Raw genomic sequence first — 17,429 nt, 5'->3', positions numbered from 1 at the left:
ATTGAGATCAGAACAGAGATCTGTTCTACTTTACAGGGAAGCCATGACAATGATAATGCAAAAATATCTGGCCCATACTTTCCCTGAAACATTAAAGCCTCTGTCCTGAAAGCAAATCACAATAATTCCCTGAGAAATTGTTTTTAAACAATCCATTTCCCAGCCCAAAACTTCTCAAAGCTTTAACAAGGAGAAAAAAATCATGAGATGAAAAAGACAAACACTAACATGGTTTCTTTTCATTGCCATGATATTAGAACTGTTCCAGAATCTCAGTGCATTGTACTAAACAATATATTAATATGGGTTGCTACTTTCAAAAAATTGCTAGTAATTTTAAGCATCAGAGCTCAATTATCTTTTGGTGATACGACTTTCAAAAGCAGGGTGCTCAGCATTGTTGAAATGAATCCGGTGATGGTGTCACAAGCAAGAAGAACCAAATTATGAGGTTCTTACAAAATCACTAATGGTTTTGAGAAAGGTTAGCCCTAACCTATTCCCACAGACTCTTGAAGCAAGCCACCCTTTCATACCTTGTCTTCGTATGTTGTTGCCTACAGCAAGGATCTTGTTCCTGTTCCTGTATGCAAGGGCCTGTCATACAATAAATGTAATGAAAATAAATATATAAAACATATTATATCTCCATCAAGAAAAGAGACCAAGTCTCAAGATAGCTTAGCAAGTGTTAATACTAAGTTTTACATTGTTTCCCTGTCAAAAGTGACATTCAATAAAATACCAAAAAATATTGCAACTTCTGCAGTGTAGCTGGCATTGGTTTTGGCCTGCTAAAATCTGGGACATTTTTATTCACTACCCTGTCAGTCAGTCTTTGATGCTGAGAGATTTCTATCTTCCCCCTTGAAAAGTGTCATGATGGATAGAAGATGACTGTAGACTTTTGGAGAGAAAATATGGACATGGAATCTTCCTTCTCATCAGTGACCTCAACCAAAGAAAAATATGTTCATACAGAAATACTCCTGAGCTCTCCTATTATTGAATAGTTTTCTTTGGCACAAAATCTGTATCATTACCTGGTAATGTTGCTAGTCCTCCGCTAAATAGTATAGCATGGTCTGAGCTGAAAGTGTGATGATTTTGCAGTTTATTTATCCATTTAATTAATTCTATTTTTATCACCTGAATATCCTCCAGAAAATTTACTTTCCATAAAACAATTGAGACAACTCATGGTCACAGAGGTCACTCACATAGCTCACTCTTTTTAGTTTAGTTTAGTTTAGTTTAGTTTAGTTTAATTATACCAGGAAATACTGCCACCCTGAAGCTCACTGTCCCAGTTTAAATTGTTGAAAGAGTCCCTGTTTGCCTGAAACAGCTAATATATTTCCAGACCATTTCTGGGCACATTGTGGCAGTTACTACATGTGAAGGACCATGCACAAAAGGAAATTTGGATGCAGTCGCTCTCTTTCAGAGGTTAAGGAAGTTTAATACAGCAAATATTGATATTTCTGTGTAAAGTTACTTCATGGCTGGGAATCATTTCATATTGAATTTAATTTGGTTTTAACATTAGTTACTGAGTGACCTAATTTTAATTAGTAATATCAAATAATAAATCACTAAAATAATTTTACTAAGGTTAGAAAGGTATACTTTCTAAAAGTAAGAAACACTAGAAAGAGGAATGCCCATGTTACTCTTTAACAACTTGTTTCTGCATAGCCATTTAGACACAATTTTTGATCACATCATCCTGACAGGCCAGAATATCATCCTTCTTGTTGCACAGATAAGAATTAGCACTTGTAATTATTTTTCATCCAGTTCCAGATCTAGAGAGCTATATTTCTTTTAGAATTCTGTCCATGTTCCTTGATCTGCCCTCAAACTAATTTATTTTCTTGTCATTTTTATAAAGGTTTCGTTGTTAGGATGATGATTTAAATGTGAATACCCTAAAGCCACCAACCAGAAACTGCTCTGGAAGAGGACACCTTACATGCAAATAGACTCTAAACAACAAAAGTTAAAAACAACTGGGGAAAGTTTCTCACAGTAAGATTAATGACTTCTCTTAATAATATATAATGATACAGATGTATCTGAAAGCATGTATGACAAATGTTGTATAACCTTATTTATTACAAACTGAAGGACTTCTCTCTCATTTTATGTTAAAATTATGTCAAATTTATGTTTAATTTATTTCAAATAGGTAAGGTTTTCTCTGAAACTTTTCTCCTCTGTAAAAGAAAGATTTCTCTATGTAAGTCATTCCAGGTATTTGGAAACTAGTGATTTTGGTCATCTAAGGATTCTTTAAACCATTTCATTAAATAAATAGGAATAGGACTTTGTCACTTCAAATAATCCTAAGGATCAGCCAACCCCTCAAAGTTACTAAATGCTGAATGTGTATTTTTATTTTATTTTTTTCCTTTTTTTTTTTAAAAAAAAATATTTTTTCCCCAAAATTCTAAATGATCTTAAACATTATCCTCTTCACATACAGTCTGCTACCTGCCCTCTTACCTTTACTGTATGCTCACTTCATAGGACTTCTGGGAGAAAGCCACATTCAAAATCTCCTATTTGAACTTTTAAAGTGCTGTTTTTTAAACTCCCCAATCTGTATTAGAAGTGCTTGTACGTTAAAGTACGTTAACAGTAGGACTGATACAGCAGCAACACACGATAAATATAGTTGAGCACATTGCTTCTACATTTATTTTGTTGATGTCACTGAATATACACATAATATACAGAGAAGTGCAAAGATATGTGTCATACTGCCATCAAATGAATCAGAGAAGTTAATGGCACAGAAAATATAGAAAGACATACTCTTGCTCATGGTTCATGTAATCAGGGTCATCCAGGCCCTCAAAATTGAAGATTAAGCTTTTAAAACTACTATAAATGAGTCAGAAACCTTCAATTAGATACACTAACTTCTTCAATAACATTTGAATCAAAAGTAAGTTTCATTTAACAGTCAAATAAGGGAAAGACTCTGACTGGTGTTATATAGTATAATCGTGAAATATAGGAAAGATAATGACTAGTGTAGTCATTAAATGAGCGCACTGAATAGCTTAGAGAGAGAAAGCAATGATGATAAGACATAGTGTCTTACCTTCCTTCAGGGCTTTCCATCATATGATCTCAAAGTATCTTACAAAATAATAGCAGTGATTCACATCACTTCTGGGAGGGATGCTGCTATTATAGCACTACCTGATTATCTTATTCAGCACTTAAGAGCTCTCACAACCTGACATACTGAACAACATATTCACTGAATATTCCTAATACTCCCTGTGGCTACCATACCTGTTTTGTTCCTGTCAGGTCATATTTTTCCCCCCCAATCTTTTCTTGACAAATACGGAAGCTATAAACTTACTTTCAAAGGAAGAAAGCTGAAACCTTCCTTTTACTATGTGCCCCTCAGAGCAAGAGCAGAAACACCAAGAATTAGCTATCATAAAACTTGAGATGGAATAGCAAGGATGATCTCTGAGGAAAAATAGAGTTTTGAGCTTGTTCAACCCTGAACACCCAAACAAGATAAATGACAGTGTTTTTTAAACCACCTCGATCTACTTCCTTTAAGTGATCCCAAACTCAAGGTCTCAATTGAAAATAAAGCCCCAGAGTAAGCTGGTAATTACAATATTGCATTGAGATTGTATACTACAACACTTGAGATTCCTAATTAGTATGGGTAGTATCTAGCTCTCAAAGGCACGATTAAGATGACAATTTATCCTGGAGCCCCCTGAAGTTAGTTGGTATCCCTTTGTTGAAGTGCAGAACTCCCCCAGACTTGACATGCATGCTGCCAGGTACACTCAGAAGCAACCGTGTCTGAGCTGGAAGCTACCTAATTTCAGAGATAATTCAGATGGCTTCCTTTTTAGACATGTTCAAAATGATGAAATACAACCTTTATGAAGGAAAGTTACAACACCAGGTCTCAAGATCTACTGTCTGGACGCTAATCTCTTTTTTTGCTCTGGAGTAACAGATGATTACATGTTTTGGGGAAAAACAAAGAGAAACAAAAACTACCTAAACACAGTAAATATTTACATAATCTTGTATTTTTAATTTATTATTATTATTTTCCAGCAGGAAAATATATACTTTTACACCTAGTGTCTTAGTATATTTTTTTTTTCCTTAGGACCATGCGTATTGATTTCACATAGGCAACTACATGAGTAAGCATTTCCCCTTAATAAGTTTATCTTAATATTTTTACATTCTTTATATTTTTGTATCCATGTATGCAGAGACTTACACATGCTAACATAGCTTGGAGGATATAAATATGGCAGACAGTGTTACGTGTTTGCTGATAACATGTACAACTTACAAATACCAGATCAATTCACATACAGTGCTCTTGGCAGATGAGATCCAATTTTTATCCTAAATCAATAGTGAATTAATTAACAAGATGGTAAACAAAGGTTGCATCTAATGTATCACTAGGGCTATGTTTATAAGGGAGCTACAGGGTTGATTAACCTCTTGCATTGGAGATTTCCATGACTAAGCTCTTACCAGGATGCAGGCTGTCTTGTTTCTGTATCTATGCTCTGAATGCCCTATGAATGCAGAAACGTCCTATGACATTTCTAGGAAAATAAAAGAGTTTTTTTTTGTTAATATGTGCCCTCTCATGCATGTGGTTTATAATCTTAACACCAGTTATATATGTATATGCTGTAGAATTCATTGCAAAGTTAAAACAGAAATGTATTTCAATGAATTTCTCTCTCTATCAGATAAAAGAAGGCATTTAGAGGATGCAGATCAACATTAACCCTTCCCTCTTAAATTTTCAGAAAAATCCCACTCTCTACACAGATGAAACTGTCTGCTCAGTCTTCAGAAATTCCTTAAATCCTCAGTTATGATATTGATATAATCCATAACTCTTCATGGATTTTTTTTTGGCCCAAAATGGTAGAAGGGATGATAGGATGGTCTTTGCTGTCCTTCTTTAAAACTTAGAATTTTCCAATTCAAATGCTCCTATATGTGCTGTAGCACTGACATGGCAGAAATTTTTCCGGTGGACTTGTTTAGGTTTCTGATGTTGTTATTATTAGTATTATTATACATTGAGAAAGCCTTGATCTTGGGACAAGAGGTATGAGCAAGTTTTGTAAGCATCCTACTGGATATCTTTTTTTTTTTTTTGTTTGGCGACGTAGCTATCTGGAGTATCCGAGAGTCATTAACACAAGTTCTCCTTGTAACAGGAATGTTGGTACAAATGTTCTGAGATCCAAAACAGAAATAAGATGCTGAACTAATCAATATCTAGTATTTAATTCAAACACTTTTAATTAGCTGTGAAAAAAATCAATTGTGATAGGATGGGAAGGGAAGGCTCTCTTCTCAGGGATTTTTCCTCCTATGGAAACTGCTTCATGTAGCAGAATAAAACTCCCCACTCTTTCTGTCTCTTCAGACACTATCTTTTTTGGAGGTGTTGCTTGTTTGTTTGGTTTTGGTTTGCCTTTTTTTCAATTAAACTGATCTTTGTACGTACACCAGAGAAAAAAAAAATATTTCCTTTGCCCACCTGCTTTGCCAAAACTGAGAGTTTGGTCTTTGTCATTTCATCCTCTCCCCTAGGGAAAGAGTGAAAGAAAAATATAAATAATATTGACTTAAACTGTAAGGCTATATAAATCCAAAATAATACTTACAGCATAGTTTAAGAAGCCTTAAGAAGCCAGGTCTTTTCTGAAGAATTAGAAGTGCTTTGTTCTACTTAAATGATAAAGTAGGCAAGAGAGTCTAGTTGGAGCAACATTTTGCTGAGTAAGTAGAAGAGTCAGAGTTCCTGCCAGCACTTGGGACAAATGTAGAATTTTCTGAAGTTAAGGAAAGCTCCCCCAGATCATCCTGCCTACTTCATCTGGCACTTCAAAGGATGCAATCTTGTCACCTCCTGCTTCCAGCAGAGAAGAGCTATGTCTTCCATTTTCCCTGCTAGAGACAGCTAAGTGTAGGATATAGATCATCACAATACAGAAATTTTTGTTTATGACCTTTCGCTGAGGACCTTTAAAAATTGTGAAATGAGGGAAACTCAATAGATGTTTTAATCTGATCTGAGAAAGTTTTCTTGATTTTAGGTCAAGCCATGTATTTATTTTGTATTTTAGCCAACATGACAGTTCACATGAACTGTAAGGTGTACTGTTCAGAGAGCTGGATTCCCCTCATGGACATGTAAGTTCTTCTTTTGCTTTCAAAACTGATTCTATGGGTGAATTTCATAAGTTATTTCCTTTGACTTTCCTTCATTTTCTGAATCATAACATAAAATAAAATGTTTGGGAAGAGATAAAAAATAAAATTGTTTGTCACGAGTCCTACAAAATCTTTGTAGAATTTCTATTGTTCCAGGGTTAGGAGTGAGGACCACTAACCTCAATATACTTCTCTGCTGCCTCTACCCATCTACTGCCCAAGTATTTGCCATGATCTGAAAAACTGAACATTCTTCTGAATGGAAAACGAATCACAAAACTGTCCCATTGAAAGGTGATCCCTTCTCTCAGAATGAGGTAAAATGTCCAGACATAGGTGAGACAATGGGGAAGAATAAGGAACACCAAGACCTTCATTTTCTTCCTATGTATAATAAATAAATAAATAAATAATGTATAAAAGGTTTATAACCTTTGATGTGATTTTTTCTCTCCCTTGTCACACTGGGCCACAGTTATTCCCAGCTCAGTGTCAGTGCCCTTGGTGGTAACCCCACAGAGACATTTTGCCAGAGAGAAATGAAAATGACTCCCACAGGTTCCCTGTTTTGTAATGTCAGTACAGCTTCTACATTTAGCAATCTCTATTCCTGCATTCCCATCTAAACTGGTTACCTTTGCGTCATCTGCTCATGACATGTCCTCCAAAATGAGAAGCTCTCCAGAGTCTCAGGTAATAATTAGGGCTCTTCAAGCCTCCTACTCTCTCTCTGTCATCCACTATACACTTTCTTTGAGGTAAAGATAGCAAACTACTTTTCCAACTTAACAACCCATGAATTGGGAATCACTATCAACTTCAACATATTACTGGTTCAAATGTATTACTTCTTGATAACTTAAAACATTTTTGTTACAAAGTATGTTAGTATCACCATGGAAAGAACTATGTGAGAAAATGAGAGACTAGCAATGCTACATGAACAAATACATATGGGGTTTGCTGTTACAAACATTCCTCATGCAAACATAAATGGCAACATTTAAAGAAGTAAAATATTCTGCCAATATGGTCATATTAAGGCAATGCTGTGAAGGAATAGATGAATGGAGAAAGATCTATACAAATTGTAATGTCTTGAAAATCTCAAAGCCCTCTGCAGCACAACTTCACTTTTATAAATAACTACAGACATCTAAGATTTAGCTAAAGACAGACATCTAAAATTTAGCTGTTACCTTAAAATCTCAGATATGAGATTTTATGGGAATTTTATGAAAATTCCCAAGATTTGATGGGAATTTCCAAGCAACTTGCAAAATGACAGGAAGTTAAGGCCAAACTTAAAAACATTACTTTTATACTTAGATGAAGAGTTCCTTCTGTGAGCGATTTGATAGAGAAACAGAGGCAGATAAACTGGACAATCTGTCAAAGGTTAATGCTTTGCTCAGTTGAATTTATGTATGAATCTTTGGTAGTAGTGCTAGGTGGCCTGGATAGTCCTCTTAAGGCCAGAAACTCATAGAGGTGGTGATGTGGCATCTAAATTAAACAGACAGTTGTCTCTCAGTTCTCAGGGGCAAAAGATACTCAGGTTAGTGTCAATTCCAGTATTAACCTCTCAAAGAAGAATAGAGATGACTTCATAGGTTATATTCCTGGCTCTGCTACTGGTACAGTAGCTTCTCTATTCTTGCAGTTGCCTGTGATTTGGAACTAGATAAAAATACTTAACTACTTTCCTTGTCTGTTTGGAAGCCTAATTACTAGATATTTGTAAAGAGCTTTGAGTCATTTATGAACATAAACTGAAAATGCACTGCCTCCTATCCTGCTGCTTATTAAAGGTTATTATTTTCTTATGGCTGTTTAGCTTGTTTGGTTTTTAGAATGTTGAATAACCTCCTAATAATGGCCTTATAAATGAAAGACGTACTAGAGACATTCTTCTTCAGTGACATTTACAAAGAAACTGTAACTCATGCTGTTTAAGAAAAAAAAAATAATAATCATCTTTGCTCATCAAAGATAAAAGCCACATTCTGCCTGGAGGCCTAGTTTTCCATGATAGCAAGACATTTCACATCTGGTTTTGGCCCTCAAAAAGAGAAATTCGGGGGCTGTGGGGTGGTTTGGAACATCTGCAGAAGATAAAGTGTTATCTCTTAAGTATGATGTTTAGATACGTTAAAGAAAAAAAAATAAATACTTTGTTGAATCAGTCTTTTGTGTGGAGGATGGCAAGTTCTTGGCATGACGGAGGCATCTGTAGCTTCACGAATATGAATGTAGCTTTGTTACATATGGGAGCATACCATGATGTGTCCTTGACTTTTGATACCATGACTGTTGTCTACAGTAATAAATTGAATATGTCAGAGAATGTTTCTAGGTAATTCACTTGTCCCAAGGGAAGTCCTTAACCCATTTTTGACCTTCACCAATGGGCATTATTATAAACAATTTCTGATCATTCTGCAACACTTGGAGATGACAAGAGCCACTTCAAATTTGCAGACTGAATACAATCACCTGTTAGAGGCTTGGAGAACCCAGTAATGCCAAAGCAGGTGCTCTTTTGTCAACAGGTCTCACAATCAGGAAGTGACATGTGATATGTGCAATATTTGATGTAGATACACCCTCACTGTCCAGTTTGGAATTTGTTTTTTTTTTCTTGTCCATGCTGCTGGGAACTAATTTCATACAAGAACAGATGTGTGAGGCAGAATGGGACTAACATATACCACTGTCTTCCCTTCATAAACAATTGGGATATCATCCTTAACAGGTGTAGGTCGATGTACCAGTGAGGCTGGAGGAGGCTGTACTTGATGAACCTTTAATATTCAATAGGTTCTAAATATTCAGGGTGGCAACTGGGTCCGCCTCTAAAAGGAGGAGAAGGCTCCTTCTTGAAGCATGCCTTCTAAATGCCAATTTACAAATGCTGGTGTGTTGGAACTTAGGGACTGACACCAAGAAACCACTGACAAGCAATAAGAGAAATTGGACTGGATAGAAATTATGAGGTTTCAGAAGAGACACTACAAGGAAAAACTGAGTTCAACCTAAGGAAGACTGCCAGCTTCTGAACAAATGTGTAGTGTATAGCTCAGTCTTGACATGGTCAGTACAAATCCATTGTCCATGCCCACCTGCCTCATCCTCTTTCCTTTCTCTGTCTTGAGATTCAGCACAGCTGTGACATGAGCCAATGGATTCTTTCAATAAGATTCTCTAATCTTGTGCTCATCAAGTCTTCAACTCAAATGTCTGCACCTGCTGAACTGCTTTTGCCTAAGCAGTGGACTGACAGAAGATAGCTTCATTTCTAAAATCTGAAAACTTGAAGTACTTGGATGAAGCCAGTATGCCTCATATATAACACATCAGTAATAAAACATAACTGCATTATTTTATTATCTCTCCTGGGAGGATGTTGTAGGTAGCAGGTGTGATAGCTCATAGCTAGTTCTAGATTTAAAAAAAAAAAAAAAAAAAAAAAAAAAAAGTCATTCCTTTTCTTCAAGGGCAGGAGACAAACTGATACACTTAATTCTTCACTTTTGGAAGGCAATAAACTCAAAGGTAACAACTACAAAACCAAACCAAACCAAACCAAAAAAAAAAACTTTCTTTATTTAGCAATTTTAGAGTTCGTGGGCCATAATAAAGTGGCAGTTTTGAGGCTTCTGTATGTTATTTAGTAACAATAAAACATTCCTCTAGCCTCCCATAAGGATGACACTGGGAATTCCTAAGCTCTCTAGACCACCATAAAAGATATTTTTCTTCTTTAAAGTAATAAAATACACCTTTATCAGTACTTTGTGTGGCAACAGAAGAAATATATCCCAGGCTGCCTTTTATGTAGATGATGTTCATTGTTTGCTGCAAAGAATCCATCTGACCTGAGACTGATACCAGCATGGATAGATAGCAGTCATGAACTCCACATCTATGGGTTTCCTGACATTGCTCATGTGATGCACAGTAGAAGTATGTTCTAATTAGTAATCAAAAATTTTAATATATAAATTGAGTAGTCAAAATAAAATTACTTTGATTAGTATACATCCTAAATATGTTCAGTAATTAACAAGGCATCACAGAGGGAATATTTTTGTTTTATATTTCCAATACATTGTATTCCCTTTGATTTGTGTCTAGTTCTTTTGGGCCTGTTAGCATGGAAAAAGTATCGCTTAGTTTTTAAGGTTCACACTTCATTAAATGAAGAACATCTTGGAAATCAAATTCAAAAATCACCAGGGTGAATAAAGCTAAAAAGAGTTCCAAGCTAACATTACTCGGAATCATTTCTCTGGAAGACCTTCTAAAGAAGGTACTGGCATAGCTTAATTAGAGGTCCTTGGAGCATCAAAAGACCCTCAATGAGATATATTGAATGAGACCCCCATTACAGCAGTTTAGGTTTGTACATAGGGTACACAAAGCAGAATGACACGTATTGATATTTAAAGCTGTGATACCTTTCCATATGAATTATTATGGACAGCAAAAGTAATACATAGTGCTACAACCAAAGCTGAGGCTTTTACTATTATGACCTGAACATTTTCATTTTAAATACATAGACTAGTAAATCAGATTTGGTATCTGATTGAATGTATTGTCCATTAGCAAACACATAGGTAAAACTATGTCTAAATTTCATACTGTTATACCAAGGTTAATCCTACAGTCTTCATTTGTTCTTATTTTATCCAATGATGTGCTAAAATAAAACTCCTGAGAATTTTATGTTTGTTTGTTTGTTTGTTTGGTATTCATGTTTTTTTTTTTTTTTTTTTTTTCATTTTATTTCATTGTTCATAATATTATTATTTTTTTTCCTTCTAATTCTTTGAAAGAGAGTAGCTGGTGTTCTTACATATTTTAATATTGTAACTATATTTATGTGCCTTCCAGATCTAAACCAGAAAAATAGTGTGGTACTATAGAGCCTGAAATAATATGCATACAGATATGCATTATGTAAAATATCTTTCCAGTGATCCTCTCCCTTGGTTTCTTCTTAGTAATCCCCTTATCTTTTAGTTCATATCTATATTTACTTTTAGTAGAAAAATACATTTTTTCATTTTTTTTTACTTTTTTTTTTTTTTTTTTTTTTGTAGAGACAAGGGCAATTGGTATCAGTGTCTGTACAGAGGAAAAAAAAAATGCAGAATGAAGTATCTGTGATGCCATATTCCTTCCAACACTCAAAATAGTTTAAAAAGAAAAAAAAAAAAGTGTCTATAAAGTTATATATATATAAATATATATATATAAAGTTATAAAGATATATCCATAAAGTAAAAAATTAAGATGAAATAAACAACTTCCCTTCTATTATTATTTGTCTAAGTCTACTGGAAACTTTATGTTCTAACACTTAGAAGTAAGTATTAGTCTCATTTTTATTTAGTGATCTCCACAGAAGTATCTGAAGTGGATAGATGTGACTGTTGTCTAGAAGGCTTCAAGAAAGTGACTCAGCAAGCATTGGCAGAACTTAGGTCAATTTGCCTTTCACTGTTCTTATGTTGTGTGATGTATCTCTAAAAAGGAAGGGTAGGAGGGAAAGAGGGAGACTGAAATATCTGATAGAGTTTTGTTGAAAGTCTGTCTATGGTTATATGTGAAACATTCAGGTATTCTGTTTATTGATCATGTACATGATCATCAGTCCAGTCCATCAATGGATAGAATCACAAAATAAGTAAATGATGTTAGTAGAATGTAACATTGGAGATCAACTGGTCTAAACCTCAGCTCAGAGCAATTATGCATGTTATATGTAATGTATGTACGTATCTATCCATCTATAATCACATACATAAAAACTTCCTCTTCCCTGGCTGTCCCTCATGCATACACATGCATACAAACACTGAGTTTCAGACCTAATACTAGGAAGTGAAACAGATTCTCAGAAACTAAAAATTACTATGAAAAGTTAATAAAGGTTTACCTTTAACCATTATATATCCAGATAACAACTAAGTTATATATTGCACTTCTGTGTCCAGAATAGGACATATAACATATTCTGAGGACACCATCATTAAATAAATCTTTCTGTTATATTCCTCTGAGTGAATATATAGTTTAATATGAATTGTTCTAACAAAGAATTGCTTTAATTACTCACGTGGGGAACTTTTGACAATTCCTATGGCAATAAGGTTCAGAATAATCAATAAACTGCTGAAACATATATTTTAAATAGGACGATGAATTACTAGAATAATTCATTTGGAAATAAAACATGAATACACTTGAAGTCTTGATATAAGAACTTATAGATATTTTCAGAACGAGATTCTGTGATTCTCACAAGAGCTGTGCTTGAGATACAAAACATACTAAGTGATGTTTCCAGCCCCATGTTATATAAACATTCAAACTAGACAGCTGAAACAGTCCCTTCTGGATTTGAATTCCATTAATCTAGGAGTCTTCTTCATCAGTGGAGGTCAGCAGCTGCTCAGAATATAGAGTTTAATTAAAATGTTAGTTTAAGACCCACCTCCCCTTCCCCCGCGAAAACCAAACCAAACCAAACCAAAAAAAACCACCATGCTCTAGTGATCTTATATAATTGGTTAATAACCACTAATGGAGTTGTTTCCATGACAATGAACTATCCAGATGTTCCACAGACCTTTTAAAAACAGAATATCAGCCTTACAAATTAAGGAGGCAAATTTGCCCTAAGTTTTAATCTCTATAGCTAATGTTATTTAAGAATATCAGAAGTGAATTTTTGCTGCTGCCTTTTTAAGTCAAAGTAAAATTCTCTGTTCATGAGAGAGAATCTCATACAATCCAGAAATGACTCCTACAGAAAGCATAGAGAAGACTCCATACAGAAAGAAATAAAAAGGTTCCTATGCTGCAGTCCTTGGTCACATCTAGTAGTATTTTATTTAGTTAATACTTCCTATACATTTCTGTGCTTGAATCTGAATTTAGAAATCTCTCTGCAGAGGGGAAACACCACCATAACCTCTTCATGTGGATTCATGTATGTATCTACATACAGCACAAATGGTTTACCTTTGCTATGTCCAGTCATCACAGTATGATCTGTCTTTGCAGTAGAATTGCATGGTCACAGTTGAGCTGAGATTTTTCTGAGTCCAACACTGCCCATTGAAAGGGTAATTGGGATCTTAGACTCTTAGTGCTCATGTTGCCTTACTTTGGGCAGAGTAATTTAAGCCATGATCATCCTGTCAGTGCTGATATGAAAAAGCACTGCTAGGTCAGGGTTAAAAGCAGGGCTATATCTGCCTAGATACACATTTTAGTGATTCACTTAAAGTGACATGCAATTTACATCCAAACTATACATCCCATTATGCAGAACAAACTGATTCTTTATAGCTAACTTTCCATTTCTCTGATTCCTTTCTCCAGAGTAAATTGCTGATAAGTCTTCTTCCCTGTCTTTAAAAGAAGATGAGATCAAATAAAAGAGAGAAAGGGAAAAAAAGAAAAAAAAAAAAAAAAAAGAGGAAAAAGTTCAAGGTAAGGGAAAGAGGTTGAATCCAATCCTACAGCCCGACAGTCACTCCAGATATATTCAATTCATGTGTGATCTATTTTCCCTTTACAATGTAGAAACTCTGACAGAGAAGAGTGTTCAAGTCATGATAACCCAATAAGAAGATGAGGAAGAGCCATAGAGGAATTGTCTCTTGCCCAGACAAGTCATTTGTTGCAGTACAAAATCAAAACAACCAATTTAGCTGCATTTTGAACAGAATATGCACTGGTACAAATAACTATGTAGTACCAAGTAATAATGCCTTGAAGCTGCATGAATTCATTTGAGATTGCTACACTGATAAATGGCAATGCCAGTGAAGTCATAATTACAGCAATGGAAAGGGATACATTATAATTAGCAAAATTATGTGTGGCCTTCACAACTCTGGCTCTGTTTCTCGAACTATATGTGTTTTTTAAGCAATCACATAGCTCATTAGCTAAACAGTGCACGAGGAATTTGCATCCTAGATGTGTATCAGCTAGATTTCCTAATTTATGTCCACAAGGTCTATAAACCTCCCCCTTAATTTATTCAGCAAATTTCACATCTTTTAGACAAGATGTATTGAATCTCAGGGCTTGGGATTTGATTGATCCTAGTGTAGAGGCAATATATTACTCTGTTGCAGCAATATCTGACAGGCATTTATTATGGATTTTAAAAGGATAAGGAGTCTTGCACAACAGCTACAAAAGTTTGTGAAATCCCTAAAGGTCATATCCAGAGAACTTTGAAACAGAAAATGCCATTCTACTATTAAAAAAAATAATGATCTGTTTCAGAACAGAGAAGATCACATATGGTCTGATCCAAAGCACACTTAATAGGATGGGAGTCAGAAAATCATAAATTTATATTAACAACATAAGGAGGGCAGCAGAGGGATTCAATTATTATGCTTAATTGAATAAGGAATATCAGAAAGTGCTAGATTAGATTGTAACAGGGATATTTGTAAATAAATATTAAGAAAAATATATTCAGATGAGAATTGAGAATGTAAGGAAAAGAGCAGATCTGGAATATTAGAAGACACTAATTATTTATTTGTATAAGATGCTAGGGGCTATTAGCCCAAGTGACCTGTTAGCTTTCCATTTCAGATGTCTATGTTTTGCTTAAAGTGTTGTGTACTTATCGATTAGTTGCAGCATTACTCTTTCTGCTTGTCCCAAGATGTTTTGTAGTTTTAACCTCTTCTGTAATAATGAATAAAAAATAAAGAAAAGTGCTAAAGTAATGTAAGGTGTAAAGTAATAAATAAGTAAATGTAGTAAATCGCCTATGCAGGAACAAAGCAAATTTAAATAACTTAAATTTATCTTGAATTATTTTTTTTATTTATTTATTTTTCCTGTGTGTCCTTATTCTGAAGACGTAGCTGCATTTCAGTTATAAGTGAGATTATTACTAGATGAGCATGTTTCTTATTCTGCTTGCTTACTGTAGGTCTTGATATAATAAGCTTTGTACTGTGTCTTAATTGTATTTTGAGTCACCAAGAAATTTTTAAGCAGTTTGAAAGATTCTGTAAATTGTATTTGAGAATTTCAAACCCACCTAAAGTTGCAGATGCAAAATTCCCACGTGTTTCTGGACATTAATGTGCTCAGATTTCTCATCACCATTAAGATCTCAGTATATATTCAAAACATGTTTTTGAATAAAACTGTGGTTCATAGACTATGTGTTCATTAATTAAATCACAGCCTAGTTTCTGCTTTACATACCTTATATATATTTGTCTGCTCTTTTCTTAAAAGGTTTTTAAAAATGATACTAAGTTAGAGTTGGCCGACTTTGTTCTGAAACAAATGATTTGTTCTGGAACAACTGAATGTTCTGGAACAACTCACACACCTAGCTTACCAATGTAGTGGGTGAGTAGTTACCTCAGCCTAACCTGTAACAACATCTGTATGCTACTGCTTGGCAGAACTGAGTATATTTTGCTATGTTGGTTCTAGTAGTCTCTAGTAATCCTCTGAGTTTTCACTAATTAGGGAACTAAATTGGTTGGAAAATCAACAAATTTCTTGCTCCAGTGCCAAGATTTCCTGAAGATATTAGCTATCAAATATGTCAGCAATTCTGAAAATATTTTTGATAAAGTGCTTTTCTGGGTGTGTGATGTGGTTGAACCTAGCAGGCAGGTAAGCACCACACAGCTGTTCAACTTCCTAGCTAAAACCAGGACAGTGTGCCATGGAAAGTAGAATTTAAAAATCTACCTCTCTAAACTTGGCTTCATTTAGCAAAGAACTTCTTGAACACAATGAGGAATATGAACTTAAGCAGCCTTGCCAATTTAGTTGTTTGTCACAATATACAAACCATCTGAGGAAAGTTATCTTACTTTACCATCACTTACTAAAGTGATTTACAAAGGGAAAAAATATAGAATAACCAAAAGTAGCACATAATGACCAGATCCTGAATTTATATATCACTTTTTTTTTTTTTTTTTCTTTTTTTTCTTTTCAGTTTTTCCCTCTACAAATACATCACTTGAGAATCTGTAGCACTGTTCTATGACTGAGATGCAGTTCGGGAGACAATTGTACAAATCTTCACTGGAGTCATCAGTAGATGTGTAAAAAACTCAGAAGAGATGCACAAACAAGTGCTGGGTCAGGGGCTTTATCCAGTAGGTAGTGGAAAAAGTCACACTGGACAGTTATTGAATTTCGGTGTTATAAAAGGGCTTATTTTATGCATTATGTTTTGAGTAGTTAGAATACATGTGAAGGAAAATGCTCCTGTATGATTACTGATCTAGCCACCATGTTGCTAAATCATTTCATGCATTCAGTTTTATTTTTGAAGTAAGGCTTCACACCATAGGGTGTGAAGCAAACACAGAAGCAGATCCTCAGTTTACTAGGGTTTGCCACCCAGTGCAGCTTGCCACCCAGTCTTCACAGTTGGAACACAGCTGGTCCAGAAAGAGAGGCTGAGTGGATTGTTAGCCAGATGTAACAGCAACTATCCCATTCACGTGTCAAGGTGTGCTCCGTGATTACTCTGACAGGATCTCACTCGAGACATGAAAGATAATAGTGTAGAGACTAAGCTAAACTTTTGCAAGGCTGCTCTCTAATGTTTTGGGAAAAGCTGAGGCAAGCTCAATAATGCTCCTGCTGAACACGTCATAGGCTCACTAAGATCTGGGAGTTTACTTTAAGATGTGTTTTGAAGTGATTCATATAAGCTGCTTGAAGCCAATTAGCACACTGTAATCACAGTAGTGATGGTAGTACTCTACCTCCAGCAATGTGTGCTGACAGCTTGCTAAAGGGTTACAGGAAGGAAGGAAACTTTGGTTTAAATTTGGGTCAACTTCTTACCATCTAGCACCTTGGGCTGTGCTTTGACAGGGTGCAGTCCTGAGGTAAGCATTCATTTGTTTCCATATCTGTGTTGCTCAGGCATTCACAGAAAAGAACTGTTCAAAACTAAACTAAACTAAACTAAACTAAACTAATAAAATAAAATCTGCAGAAAGTTTGTACTACTTAGAAATGTTTTGTGCGAGTACAAGACATTTGGCTGATTCTTCACCAGGAAAAAACTGCATAAGGCTTTTCCTTCCTATTTGGATTGCTGTGAACCAAGTAACTGCCCAAACTCTGTATTTCCT

The sequence above is a fragment of the Oxyura jamaicensis genome, chromosome Z, assembly GCF_011077185.1.
Source record: "Oxyura jamaicensis isolate SHBP4307 breed ruddy duck chromosome Z, BPBGC_Ojam_1.0, whole genome shotgun sequence".
Classification (NCBI taxonomy): Eukaryota; Metazoa; Chordata; class Aves; order Anseriformes; family Anatidae; genus Oxyura; species Oxyura jamaicensis.
The sequence above is the reverse complement of the archived record's forward strand: the minus strand, read 5'-3'. Positions refer to the sequence as shown.